The sequence below is a fragment of the Cebus imitator genome, unplaced genomic scaffold, assembly GCF_001604975.1.
Source record: "Cebus imitator isolate Cc_AM_T3 unplaced genomic scaffold, Cebus_imitator-1.0 Scaffold224, whole genome shotgun sequence".
Classification (NCBI taxonomy): domain Eukaryota; kingdom Metazoa; phylum Chordata; class Mammalia; order Primates; family Cebidae; genus Cebus; species Cebus imitator.
The window spans coordinates 2,466,005-2,479,120 of NW_016107539.1; the positions used below are offsets into that span (position 1 = coordinate 2,466,005).

The 13,116-nt window shown below is 43.1% G+C and overlaps 1 protein-coding gene and 1 non-coding gene across 3 annotated transcripts in view; one reads left to right on the forward strand and one right to left on the reverse strand.

Moving 5' to 3' along the window:
* The window catches only part of TSHZ2 (teashirt zinc finger homeobox 2), a 518,813-nt gene that overhangs the window by 130,773 nt on the left and 374,924 nt on the right, over positions 1 to 13,116 (forward strand). The window lies entirely within an intron of this gene.
* LOC119466751 lies at positions 4,355 to 4,472 on the reverse strand. The gene has a single exon (XR_005195214.1). It is a non-coding gene; the product is annotated as a 5S ribosomal RNA (ribosomal RNA).

A 13,116-nucleotide genomic window follows, 5' to 3' on the forward strand; every position in this document is an offset into this window, starting at 1 on the left:
TTTCTCATATTCAAGAGTAGAAAGAAGTAACGTAAAGCTAATATGCAAGAATTATATCTCCCAAGTATACTGAAAAACATAATCTTTTGTTGATTTCATTTTCCTGTATCCAGGTAAAAATGGGTATCTTTCGGTTCTACTTTTCTCTTTATATCTCAAATGCTCAGCAGACAGCAAAGTCCCCAGGGGTTTCTTTAGATAAATAATCTCTGATGGTATGTTTAAAGGAGAGTTTAATTTCACAAAATTAAAATATGCCAAGTATCTAGTACATTTGTGTGCGTTGATTGCTTTTATTTAGGAAAGACAAAATGTCATTCCAAAATCAAGAAGAAATATTATGGGGGAAAATATTTTGTCTAATTTGTAGGGAAAGCAGAGAGAGTGCTTCAGCTTGGTTTTGAAACAGGGATGGAAGTATAGAGTAACTTTGGTAACCAGCATTTTTAACAACTTAGAGAAAAATCATCTCACTTCTTCATTCTGCCACTATAATTTCGGGCCCACAGGTAGACTGACCTGACCTCTAGGAAGTGTGGCTTTCCCCTCACCATTTCAGTCACAGTGCATATTTGCTGTTTATACGAACCTAGTGGCTCTCAGGATGATGGCGTTTCAGGTTCAGATTTTGATGTTCCATGATGAATCCACCTCTTGCCACCTGAATTTTAATATTCACTGTTAACTTGAGGAGCTGACACAGGGGGGACAAGATTTCATTATGAGCCTCTTTGAACTTACACCAGTTATAGTACTGGAGAAATAGATTTCACCCAAGAACATTTTTAATGTGATGTCAGAGCCCAATTGATCTGATGGACTTTTAATGACTTCACTGATAATAAGAGAGATCATGGCTTGGACCCGCTTCAGCCGGTGTGGAAAGGTTGCTGGCAATTTGCATAGTCTGATGAGATTTGAAGTGGGAAGAAATGGACTTCTGAGTTCAAAGACATCGCGCTCTACAGAGGTGCCACGATCCGCCGGCTGTTGGGGACGTTGACCACTGGACAAGTGTGCTGTGAATTCGGCATGCCTCAAGTCATCTGAACATGTCAGCAAAAGTTATAACCTATCAAGAAAGCAGGCAGCCTGGGAAGGTGGGGGAAGGTGGGAGGGTTGGACCCATCCACAAACGCCAGAAGACCTGACAGAATGCTAAATAAAGAAGGGGTAGAGAAAGAGAGGAAGGAAGTTTCCCCACTGTTAAAGGCCATTTAGGCTGCTTAAGAGCGCTAGGCGCAATCCAGAGAAAGTACTTTCACTTGCATTTTAAGCAAATAGGAGGTTTAGCAGGACATTATCACCTGGAGAGCACAGTAATGGGTAATTGAGTAGGGAAAGGGACTCTGCATTTCTGATTAATATTTACCAAAGTCTTTGTGTGTTTTTTCCTTAAATGTTAATGACGCAACAGATCACACTGAACAAAAAGGACACTGTGGATGGGAATATGGTACTGTGCCCATCAAATTCTGCCTCCTCTATGCTTGGCTTATGATGAATACCATTCTTTAATAACAAACTAGTGTTCGTGAGGAACTTATTACGAAGGGTAAGGGGAAGCCAAGAATGAAGGAGTGCCCGACTGGCAGTGATCAATCACCCCCTTTTAAAGATGAACCAGTCCTTCTTTTTTAAAGTAACAGTTCATACGAAGGTCTCAAACATAAATATACAAGGCATCAAAGCAATTACAGTTGTCCCGTCCTATTCGTGTTTCCCTGCATGTTTGGGAAGAAGATGAAGATGATACCCACTGTTCCCAATAGAGTTTTCTTCCAGGAGACAGAAGCTGAGGCTCTTCTCCAGAGAAGGCTTCCTATTAAACAGAGGTTAATTATTGGTACCAGCAGCATAATAATATCCTAATGCCATAGGACAAAGTCACATTTGGTTAAAGATGCAGTAGTCAAAGGAGAGTCCGTCCCCGGAGAGCTAACTATGGAAGTCATGCTTGAGAACTAAGGAACTTGAGAGTCTGTCTGCAGGGTTAAGATACGCCAGCCCCAGAGCTCATTTCGTGGCCACGTGGAATTTGCAGTGCCTTTTTCAGTTTACCCCTGACTTTATTATTTCTTGCTCAAAAATCTTTAAAGCAAGGTTTCTCTACTTCCTTTACCTTGGCACTGCTGACATTTGGAGCTAGATTATTCTTCTGAGAGGGGCTGTCCTGTGATTGTAGAATGTTTAGCAGCATCCTACACCTCTCCTCAGTGGATACTGGTAGCAGTCCCCTTACTAGCAGTGATAACTAAACTGCTTTCAGATACTGCTGATTGTCCCTCGGGGGGGTAAAATCTCCCCCTGTTGACAACGATGACTTTAAAGATAACTTGGCGCCTTCAGAAAAGTTTAATCTTTTCTGAGTACCCAAAGGCCTTTCTCTCATTTCCTTTAACCATTCGCTTATCATTCATTGATGCCGGTCCCACAGTGTTCTTGTTTTCTTTAAGTTGATTTTACTTTTTTTTTTTTATTTTTATGTATTTATTTTTTGAGACAGGGACTCACAGGATAGCCCAGGCTGGAGGGCAGTGGTGTAATCACGCCTCACTACAGCCTCAACCTCCTGGGATCAAACGATCCTCCTACCTCAGCCCCCGAGTAGCTGGGACTGCAGGCGCACACCACCATGCCCAGCTAATTTTTGTATTTTTTGTAGAGCTGAGGTTTTACCATGTTGCACAGGCTGGTTTTGAACCATCTTGGACTCAAACAATCCGCCCACCTCAGCATCCCAAAGTGCTGGCGTTACAGGCATGAGCCACTGCACTCAGCCTTATTTTATTTTTAATTAGCAAATAATAATTGTACATATTTATGGAGTACAATGTGATGCTTTGATACATATATACATTGTGGAATTATCAAATGGATATTTAGCATATCCATCATCTCAAATCTTTCATGTTTTGGGGGGAGAACATTTCAAATCTTCTATTTGGTATTCTGAAATATAAAACACATTATTATTAACCATAATCACCTTCCTGTGCAATAGAACACCACAGCTTATTTCACCTAACTGTAATTTTGCACCCATTGACTTAGGTCTCCCTGATCCTCCCATCCTCCAGCCTCCAATAACCACCTTTTTACATGCTTTTACTTTTTTAGATTCCACACATAAGTGAGGTCATACTGTATTTGTCTTTCTGAGCCTGGCTTATGTCACTTACCATAAATAATTTCCTCTAGGGCCTTCTCATACTTTTTTCTCTCTTTTTTTTTTTTCTTTTGACGCAGAGTCTCTCTGTGGACCAGGCTGGAGTGCAGTGGCACTATGTCAGCTCACTGCAACCTATGCCTCCCAGGTTCAAGTCATTCTCCAGCCTCAGCCTCCTGAGTAGCTAGGACTACCAGTGTGCGCCACCACGCCCAGCTATTTTTTGTATTTTTAATAGAAACTAAAAATGCATGCCTCAGTTTTCTCATCTGTAAAATAGGTATCATAGTGGAGACTCTGAGGGCCTCACAGTGCTCGTGTGAGAATTTGTGAGAAAAGCATCTGTCACATAACAAAAGCAGCACCGCCTCTTTTTGCCATAATTAGCACTTACTAGCCTGAAGCCTTCTTTGCAGGCATGGTTTGAACATCCATCATAGTTTTTTGTTGTTGTTGTTTGTTGTTTTTTGTTTTTCAGACGGAGTCTCGCTCCGTCGCTCCGGCTGGAGTGCAGTGCGCAATCTTGGCTCACTGCAATCTCCTCCTCCCGGGTTCAAGAGATTCTCCTGCCTCAGCCTCCCGAGTAGCTGAACCACAGGTGTGCGCCACCATGGCCGCTAATATTTTGTATTTTTAGTAGAGACAGTGTTTCACCGTGTTAGCCAAGATGATGGAACTCCTGACCTCATGATCCGCCCTCCTCGGCCTCCGAAAGTGCTGGGATTACAGGCGTGGGCCACCACACCCAGCCCATCTCAGTTTTCATGTAGCATATTTTCACTGCCTACATTTTCCAAGCCAAAATCAGGACATGTTGTGTGACAGCACCTAGGATAAGGGGCCAGAGGTCTGAAATATGAGCAGCCTAAAAACCTGTGTAGAGCAGTTTTCATAATGATAGTTCATTCCCGCGTGTGCACGTACTCGTGGGTATAGCAAGTATCTTCCCAACAGATCATAGGTGGGACAGGCATCTTCATCTCTGTTCCAAGTGCAGAGGCACTAATAGAATAGGGAGAATGTGGGGGGCCCCGTGGAATATTTGTTGATTTGAAGTCTTCTGATTTAATGGAATGAGTCTCTTTCAGAAACCCCTCTTTCTTTCTGGCTCCCCAAGTCCTTCAGTTAAGAAAAAGATGACTTTTGCAAACTCTAATTTCTTTTTTTTTTTTTTTTTCTTTACAAAGCCTACAGCACCTGGTTTTCCCGGCGGTCTCCCATCCAAGTACTAACCTGGCCCAACCCTGCTTAGCTTCTGAGATCAGACAAGATCAGGTGCGTTCAGGGTAATATGGCCATAGATGCAAACTCTAATTTCATTTTTTTTTTTTTTTTTTAGACAGGATCTTGCTCTGACACCAGAACTGGAGTGCAGTGGCCCAATCTTGGCTCACTGCAACCCCCGCCTCCTGGGTTCAAGCGATTCTTCTGCCTCAGCCTCCCGAGTAGCTGGGACCACAGGCACATGCCACCATGCCCGGCTAATTTTTTTGTATTTTTAGTAGAGATGGGGTTTCACTGTGTTGGCCAGGATGGTCTCGATCTCTTGACTTTGTGATCCGCCTGCCTCGGCCTCCCAAAGTGCTGGGATTACAGGCGTGAGCCACCGCGCCCGGCCTACAAACTCTTAAAGCCAGGGCCTGCGCCTCTTACCAGAGCAATTCATGATAAGATTTCTTATTCGTCAGAACTTGTGGAACAATGTTTTGGTTTTTCGTTTTGTTTTAATTTTTCTAAACATAAACTATGTTCCCTATGGGGAGCTTGATTAAAATGTTGATTTCTAGGCTTTAGCCCAAACTTACCAAATTAGAAATTCTGGTGACGGGACCTCAGAATCTGAATTTTTAAATGTATCCCAAGTACTCATGTTTACTGTCACTCATGTTGAGAACCACTTTAGAATAAAGTAGCAAAAAGTAGAAAGGCTCTTTGGCATTACACATACACAGAGCCAGAGAGAGTCTGAGCTTGAAAATGCTGCCATTTTTATGAGGGGAGTAAGACAGAGATATTTTCCTCTGTGCTTTCTGTCATGTTCTGGATAATGTAAGTTATGCACATGGAGGCATTTTCTTTTTTAAATGAAAGGGTTGTATTCTTATTCCAATTTCCACAGCTCTTAAAAACAAGCCGCCCTGGGGAGGAGGACTGGGTTTTTACAGTTATAGCTGGAAGAGGGCGTGTGTTGCCCTCAAAACAAAGGGCAGCAGAGGTAGTCAACACGTTCTGAGAATTCCTTCTGAATATCAAGAGTGCAGACTATGACTTCAGAGCATCCCTTCTGGGAAGTCTCCATTACCCGGTGTACCAAAAAGGGTTCCATATGGCTCCAGTATCCCAGTAGGGTGGGATGCATATTTGAGCCCAACCCAAAGAGATGAAATAATCCATCCTTGGTTTGTTTCTAGATGATTAATCTCTCCTCAATATCCAAGACCTGTTTTATGATTAATTTGAGTTTTCCCATAACCAAGAATCTGTATCACATCCTCAAGAGTAACAGAGCCCCCACATCCAATGTGATTTATTTAAGAAACAAAAACAAAGAGGCTGCTGAGGCTCTTCCTTCAATGTTCACTAGCAATTTCATACCATTAATTTCTTTTTGTTCCTTCCCTGCAGTTTCTGAAGAATACACAACTCTCCCTTCTGCCACTCCACCCTCCAAGAACTCAGGACATTTCTTGGGATTTTTTCATTATCTCTTTTCAACTGGAGGTATTCCAAATGGACCTCTTGAATTCCGAACCTCTCATCTCTTAACTTCTCCCCTGTCCATACAAACATTCTCAAATCTCTCTTTTCAACAAATAAACAGACAAATAATCAAAATACATAAGTGCACTTCCATACTTCAGTTTTCTCATTTTAAAATGGGCTTAAATATAGTATCTACCTTATAAGGTTTTGCAGGGATTAAATGAGTTAGAGATAAAGCTCTCAGAAGATTACTGGCCCACACGAAGTGCTCATCTACTGTCAGGTAATCATTTCATGGGAGGGTGTGTCTGTGTGAATCACCTCTCATCAATCTGTCTGTCGGTCTCTCTGCCTGTCTCTAGAGCTGTGCTTCTGTCTCAATTCAGTGTGTCTCTCTCTTATCTTTCATTACCAACCTCTTTGGAAGAACCCTTTTCATTTTCTCCCTGGAGCTTCTCCCCTCCCACTCACTCCCATCTCTTTCAATTTGCTTTGGCCAACCCTAGATGGACCTGAGGATGTAGTTGCATGGCCCATCCCTTACTTCTCTTTTGAGCTCATCCCTCCTGAAAGTACTGCAGTAGTGTGCATGGAATTTTAATTCTCCCTTTCTTTTATTTGCAGTGTTGCAATAGAGTTTCATTGATATTTCCCCTTTTAAAAGAATTGTCCTTTGTTTGTGGATGTGGTTGTGGTTGCTGTTGTTTTCCTGATTATGATAGAAACAGAAGCTTGTAGTCCTAGGTAATCTCTTCTGACCTGTTTTGCAAGAATTGGAATGGCGCTCCTTCCCGACCTCTGTGATGATGCTTTTGCTCTGTTGTTCCTCAAATAACCCAGTAAATGTCATGGCTCCCTAGGACTCTGTCCTGGGTTCTCAGCCCAGCTCAGCTCATCTTTAGACTCAGAGATCTCAAAATAGCAACCTCCAAGAAGGACCTGGTCCACAGAAATGTTCTGTTGGAGCTTCACAATACTTTTAAAAAAATTAGTTTCTACATTTCCATTTCTTCACCTAACAATTCCTATTTCTGGCTTCTTTTGAAAAATCAGGGCATTTCAGCATGCCAGGCTTGTGTTTCTGTGTGATCATGGCCAGCTGGAGCTATGAGTAGAGCAGTCTTAATCAGGGCATTTCCAAGTTCTTACAACCATCTTCACTTAATTCTGTTCATCGCCCCACCCCTCCAGGCAGCCAAAATTGTCATTCCTATTGTGCTAGCCCTAGGTAAGTTATGGCTCTGCAAAACAAAGACAGCCACATTTTTATTTCTCATCCCACCCTGATCCCCATGCCCACAGCCAAATTCCCACATAATAATTCCAGTAAATCCCAGACTTCTCTGGCCCTCACGTACTGCTCCTACTTGCTGCAGTCCTTATTCTCTATCCCTCTAGCATGACCTTCAGAATGCAACACTCACCTGAGAGAGGGTTTAGATCTGGAATTCTAAAAGGCAAAAAAAATTATATTATGCGTTACTACTTGGAGGCATGCTAGTTGGGAACCACTACTCTATAAGAAGACTCTAGTTACATAATAAAAAATGTTAAGAAGATATGTGATCAGAAAGGAAGGCAGGCCAACATCTGTTGGAGCAGTTGGGATATGAGATCAGGAGTAAGGGAAATATGGCGGTAAGGGGTGGAAATTCAGACCATAGTGAATCTAACAGGCATGGCAGAGAGAAGTTGGGAGACAGATAACATTAAAATAAAATAATATAAAACAGATGCAAAACCTAAAATAAAGCTACAGAAAGAGCTTGTGGGCTGGCAGTGCCACCAAGATATAGATGAAGGCAGAGATTTGGGGAACAGTTGATGGTTCTGGAAGATGCAGCTGAGTCCCATTTTGGGCATACTAAGTCAGATGCCAGCAGACACCTAAAGAGAACTGTTCTGTGCAGTTGAAGGTAAGAGATGACATGGAGAAAAGAAGGGAAGATCTAAGTTGCAGTTTCAGAAGTCACCTATCTATCTGTGGTCTTCAAAAAGTTCTCCATGAAAAGGAAAACACAGTAACAGGAAGAAAAATGAGGAGCCCAGGCAGGAGATAAAGAAAGCGTCAAGAGAGAAGGGCAAGGTCAATCAGAGAAGTTCAAAAATCAAAATGATAGTTTGATATAAAAGGATATTGTCCAAGAGGGTCAGCTGAGCAAGGAAGAATATCTGCTTAATGTATCTACATGAGGATCTCAGACGTGCCCAGGAGAAGACTATTTATTCAGTCAATGAATATACACTAAGCATCTATTATTTGCCAGAAAGTGTGCCAGGAAGAACAATTCATCACCAACATTATATCCATCAGTATAGACTAGGTTTTGCTACACGAAACTTCCAAATCTTTATGGCAGAAAATAACAAAAGTTTATTTCTTACTCCTGAAAGGGGCTCTGATCCCTGTCATTCTCATTCCGGGCACAGACTGATAAAGCATCCGCCCTTTGAAACATGGTGCTTACCATGACAGAGAAAGGAGATACGAATCAGCTCTTAAATCTCCTCCCAGAGTGGAAAAGCAAGTCGGGTGGCCACATGTCATTTCGAGGGCACATCAAAGTGCAATTCTAACACATCCACAGAGAAGAGAGCTGGAACATTGGTGCAAAGCCTCAGTGACTACACCAGGATTGATTGTAAGGGGGAGTGGAAGAAATTCACAGCCCTATGTATTTTCATGTTGTTTCTCTAATCCAAAGCCAATGAGAGGGGCCCGGTGCAAAATGGAAACACAGGCCCCAGGCTGGGCCAGGAAAGTCAATGTTTTCTTCCCTCATGCTCTGCTGCTTCCAGTCTCTGGGGGTTATCCCACCACCTGGGTCAAGGATGGGCAAGAGGCCCCACCTACCATGTTTTGGTGCTGCCACCGCCTTGTCCCATCCTGAGATACTGCAGAGCATATGTCTAACCCTGACCATCTCCACACCCATCCTCAGACCTCACCAAGAACTGAGAACCATGGCAGAAGATGGGCCTTCCCCCACCTGCATGACCCAGTTGCCACCCAGGCAAAGCGAGGCAACAGGAGCAAGGCAGGGATAGGGGAGGAATCCAGGTGGGGCCTAGGTCACTAGAGGGCAGGAGGGACCAGCTGAGAGCCCTGCTTAGGGAGTAGGGAGAGCAGAACCACGTAGGAGCCTGTCTCCAAGCCCCAACTCATGCCTTATGTCCCACTGGACTTCAGTTAACAAAACACACAAATTCACAGACACAATTATTAGGAATTTCTTCAAGAAGGCGACCACAGAACCCCTTCCGAGAGTGAAATCCTATGCAACTGAACTGCCATTAAGTCCATTTTAATGCCTCAGTTTTGACTGCAAGGACATATTTCTCTTCTGCCCCTTCTGGTCTTCTACTTTTTCTAGCCTTCATTCCAATTGTTCTCAAAATCGTATTCACATTAGGGATGATCCTAATAAGAATTCATTTTTTTTTCATCTGTTTTTGAGATAGAGTCTCACTCTGTTGCCCAGGCTGGAGTTCAACAGCATGATCGTGGCTCACTGCAGCCTTGACCTCCTGGGCTCAAGCAATCCTGAGTAGCTGGGACTACAGTTGTGCACCACCACACCTGGCTAATTTTTGTACGTTTTATAGAGATGGGGTTTCATCATGTTTCCCAGGCTGGTCTGGAACTCCTGAGCACAAGTCATCTGCCCACCTCAGCCTCTCAAAGCGCTGGGATTACAGGCATGTGCCCCTACACCTGGCTGGAAATACATTTTTGATGAAACATAAATCGCATCTATTGAGATTACATGACCAAGCTTGAAAATAACCTACTTTTTTTTTTAATAGTCTTTATCAAAGATATTGGACTTTTTGTAACCCCTGGTTTGGGGCCTGAGAAAAGGGCAGGGCAAGGGTGGAAGGCACCAGTTAAACTGGCAGGACCCATCATTTGCAAGTTCCAGGTTATGCAAACCCTGAGAATATCAGCCTCGGCTTGCAGGAAGATTGCACATTTGATAAGCCCTCAGATTCCCTCTTTGCCATGGAGGCACACTGCAGGAGAAGTCAGGTGTCAGGGAAATAGAAATAGGTGGTCTTAATGTGCTCTCTGGTGTTATATCTGTCTGTAGAGAATATAGCTTACAACAGATTAGCAGAGTTGACATATACTGAGAATGCAGTCAGAATGATGCTGTTGACGTTTTCAGCAATCCCTGGAGGGAAATTTTCTCTTTTTTTCTTCTCTTTCTTTTTAGAATTTGTTTATTTTTTCCCCTCTATACTTGGATATTTGTTAGCCCATTGCTGTTTATCTCCGTGAAATAGTTTTGTGTATCTAGCCATATTAAACCCACTTATTTATTGTAGTTTATTGCTGTTTAGTGTATTGGATGTTTATTTATAAGCACTCATATATCTAACATTTACCTGATTGCCACTTGCCGATGCTGTGTGCTGGCATGTATCTGGCTGGGCTGTGCATATATTTGCTGCTCTCAGATAATAGAAGTAACTAGAACTGTTTAGAAGTTCTAAAGAGAGGTTCAGAATATCTAAGAGGGGGACACATTCTGTACCCAGAATGTGCCTTAATACCCAGAAAAATGTGTCCTAGAATTGATTCTGAGTGTATGTCTGAAGAACAACGAAATTTGGCAGTCCTTAAGCCTAGGTTAATCCCTTTTACTATATGCTTTTAATACCTTAGGCTTCTCCTCTTACCACAAATTAGTAAGTATTAGTGTTTTACATAAGGGTGCTTTCCCCAGTCATGTCTGAATTTCATAAAGGGATCCAGAAGTGTATGGATTATCTGGATTTTACTCAGCAGTGGCTCTTTGACACCTCTCAATGCATGGTACCCAAAAAAAGGTGCAGGATGGGTACAGTGGCTCACACCTGTAATCCCAGCACTTTTGGAGGCCGAGGCAGGTGGATCACAAGATCAGGAGATCAAGGCCATCCTGGCCAACATAATGAAACCCTGTATCTACTAAAAATACAAAATTTAGCCAGGTGTGGCAGCACCCATCTGTAGTCTCAGCTGCTCAGGAGACAGAAGAATTGCTTGAACCTGGGAGGCAAGGGCTGCAGTGAGCCAAGATCATGCCACTGCACTCCAGTCTAGTGACAGAGTGAGATTCCACCTCAAAAAAAAGAAAAAAAGTCCATACAGTCAGGGGGGCACAGTGACATATATCTTATAATCTCAGCCACTCTGAGGGTTTAGGCAGGAGAATCACTTGAGTCTAGGAGTTCGAGGCTGCAGTGAGCTATGATCATGCTACCACATTTCAGCCTAGGTAATGGATCAAGACCCTGTCTCTTAGAAAAAAAAAAGTCCATACACATTTCTGGAATGGATGCTGGTTGCTTGGCTCCATTTTGCCCAAGACTCTTACTTTTCTGATCTCTTATAAATTTGTATCTTTGATTATTCTAATTTACTTATATGTGTTTTATGGACCAGTATGCACAAAGCATCCGAAGAAGAGACAGTCTCGGATGAGTGCTCAAAAGTTGGGCTTTGGAACTGTGTTTATACCTGGTCTTCAGCCTAACAGCTGCTGAACCTTGGACACATCACAAAATCTCTCTAAACTGCAGACTCTCATCTATAAAGGAGAAATAATCTAGTACCAGTCCCACAATGTGTCACAAAGAAGAAACGAGATGATCAATGCAAACTATTCCGTAGACAGTAAGCACTCCATAAATAGTAGCTACCACAGCTTGTTCCAGGGCAATCTGGTTAAATTACATGTGTTGGGCACCTCTATCAGCGAGTTAGAAATTTGGGGTGCAAAATGGGCTTCTCGGTGCAGACTTGGTGGTGTGTCGGCACTGTGACCTCTTTCTGCCGCCCTGGATCTTCCCCGAATGGCTGCTCGTGCTCAGACAGAGGCAGTCTCTGGAGTTTACACACAACCCTAATTTCCACTGAAATTCTCCAGAGAGGAGGTGGTTAAAGAGAGGGGTGATTATTTAGGCCTTCTGCTTAAATTATCTGATGCCTGGGGTATGTGTTTATTTGCCTCCAGCAAAGTCTGAAACAGGAACAATGCATGTGTGTACTACATAAGAGTTACCGATGTTTTAAACTTGTGCCCAGATATTCTGAGGATGGACGTTAGAGGCAGGAAAAATCCTGGATTTGGTTTCACATATTCTTCCTTGCATGTGGGAGTGTTCATTCTCAGTGGCTGGTGTCCACTGAGATGGATGAAGTGTCCCTGCAGGGACCAAGTCTTACGCATTTGGGTGGCCCCCGTTACCTTGTTAGGCTTCCTCATTTGTTCATTCAACAAATGCTCGTGGAGGCCCTATACTGCGTCAGGCACTGTGCTGCATGTGGGGGTACAAAGTTTTGTCCTTGTTGAGGCTACCTCCTAGAATAGAGGGAAGCCATAAATATGTGATCTAATTTTAGACTATTTGGTGGCAATATAGTTTGGCTGTGTCCCTACCCAAATCTCATCTTGAATTGTAGCTCCCATTATTCCCACATGTCGTGGGAGGGACTCAGTGGGAGGTAATTAAATCATGGGGGCAGATCTTTCCCCCTGCTATTCTCATGGTAGTGAATAAGTCTCATGAGATCTGATACATTTAAAAAGGGCAATTTCCCTGCACACACTCTGTTACCTGCTGCCATGTAAGATGTACCTTTGCTTCTCCTTTACCTTCTACCATGAATGTAAGACCTTTTCAGCCATGTGGGATGACTGTGAGTCTGTTAAACCTCTTTCCTTCACAAATTACCCAGTCTCAGGTATGTCTTTATTAGCAGCATGAGAACAGACTAATCAGGTGGCATGACAAAAATAAATAAATAAGTGACACAGGGCAAAAGAATTGAGAATGGTAGTGAGGTGCAGAGGTGGCGAGGGGACAGGTGTTTCAATTAGGTCATCAGGGAGGTGATATTTGGGCAGAATGAGGTGAGAGGAGGAGTCAGGTGAGAGGAAGAGACGCACATTCCAGGCAGGTGAGCAGTTGCAAAGGCTAGTGGTGGAGAGAGGAACTCCAATTGGAAGAAGGGGAGGCACATAAGCAGGATTTGGGGGATCAAAATGAGAACTTATGAGTTAATATTGAATGAAAGAACAACAAAGGAATGAGTGGATGGATGGATGGATGGATGGATGGATGGATGGATGGATGTTGGTGTGGATAAGTGATTCCATCCAACGATGGGGAAACCAATGGGCTGCTGTCGTTACAGTCAAGGAAACCAACCTATCATGAGACAGGTGTTGTAGTGAAATCAGTCTTGTGCTGCA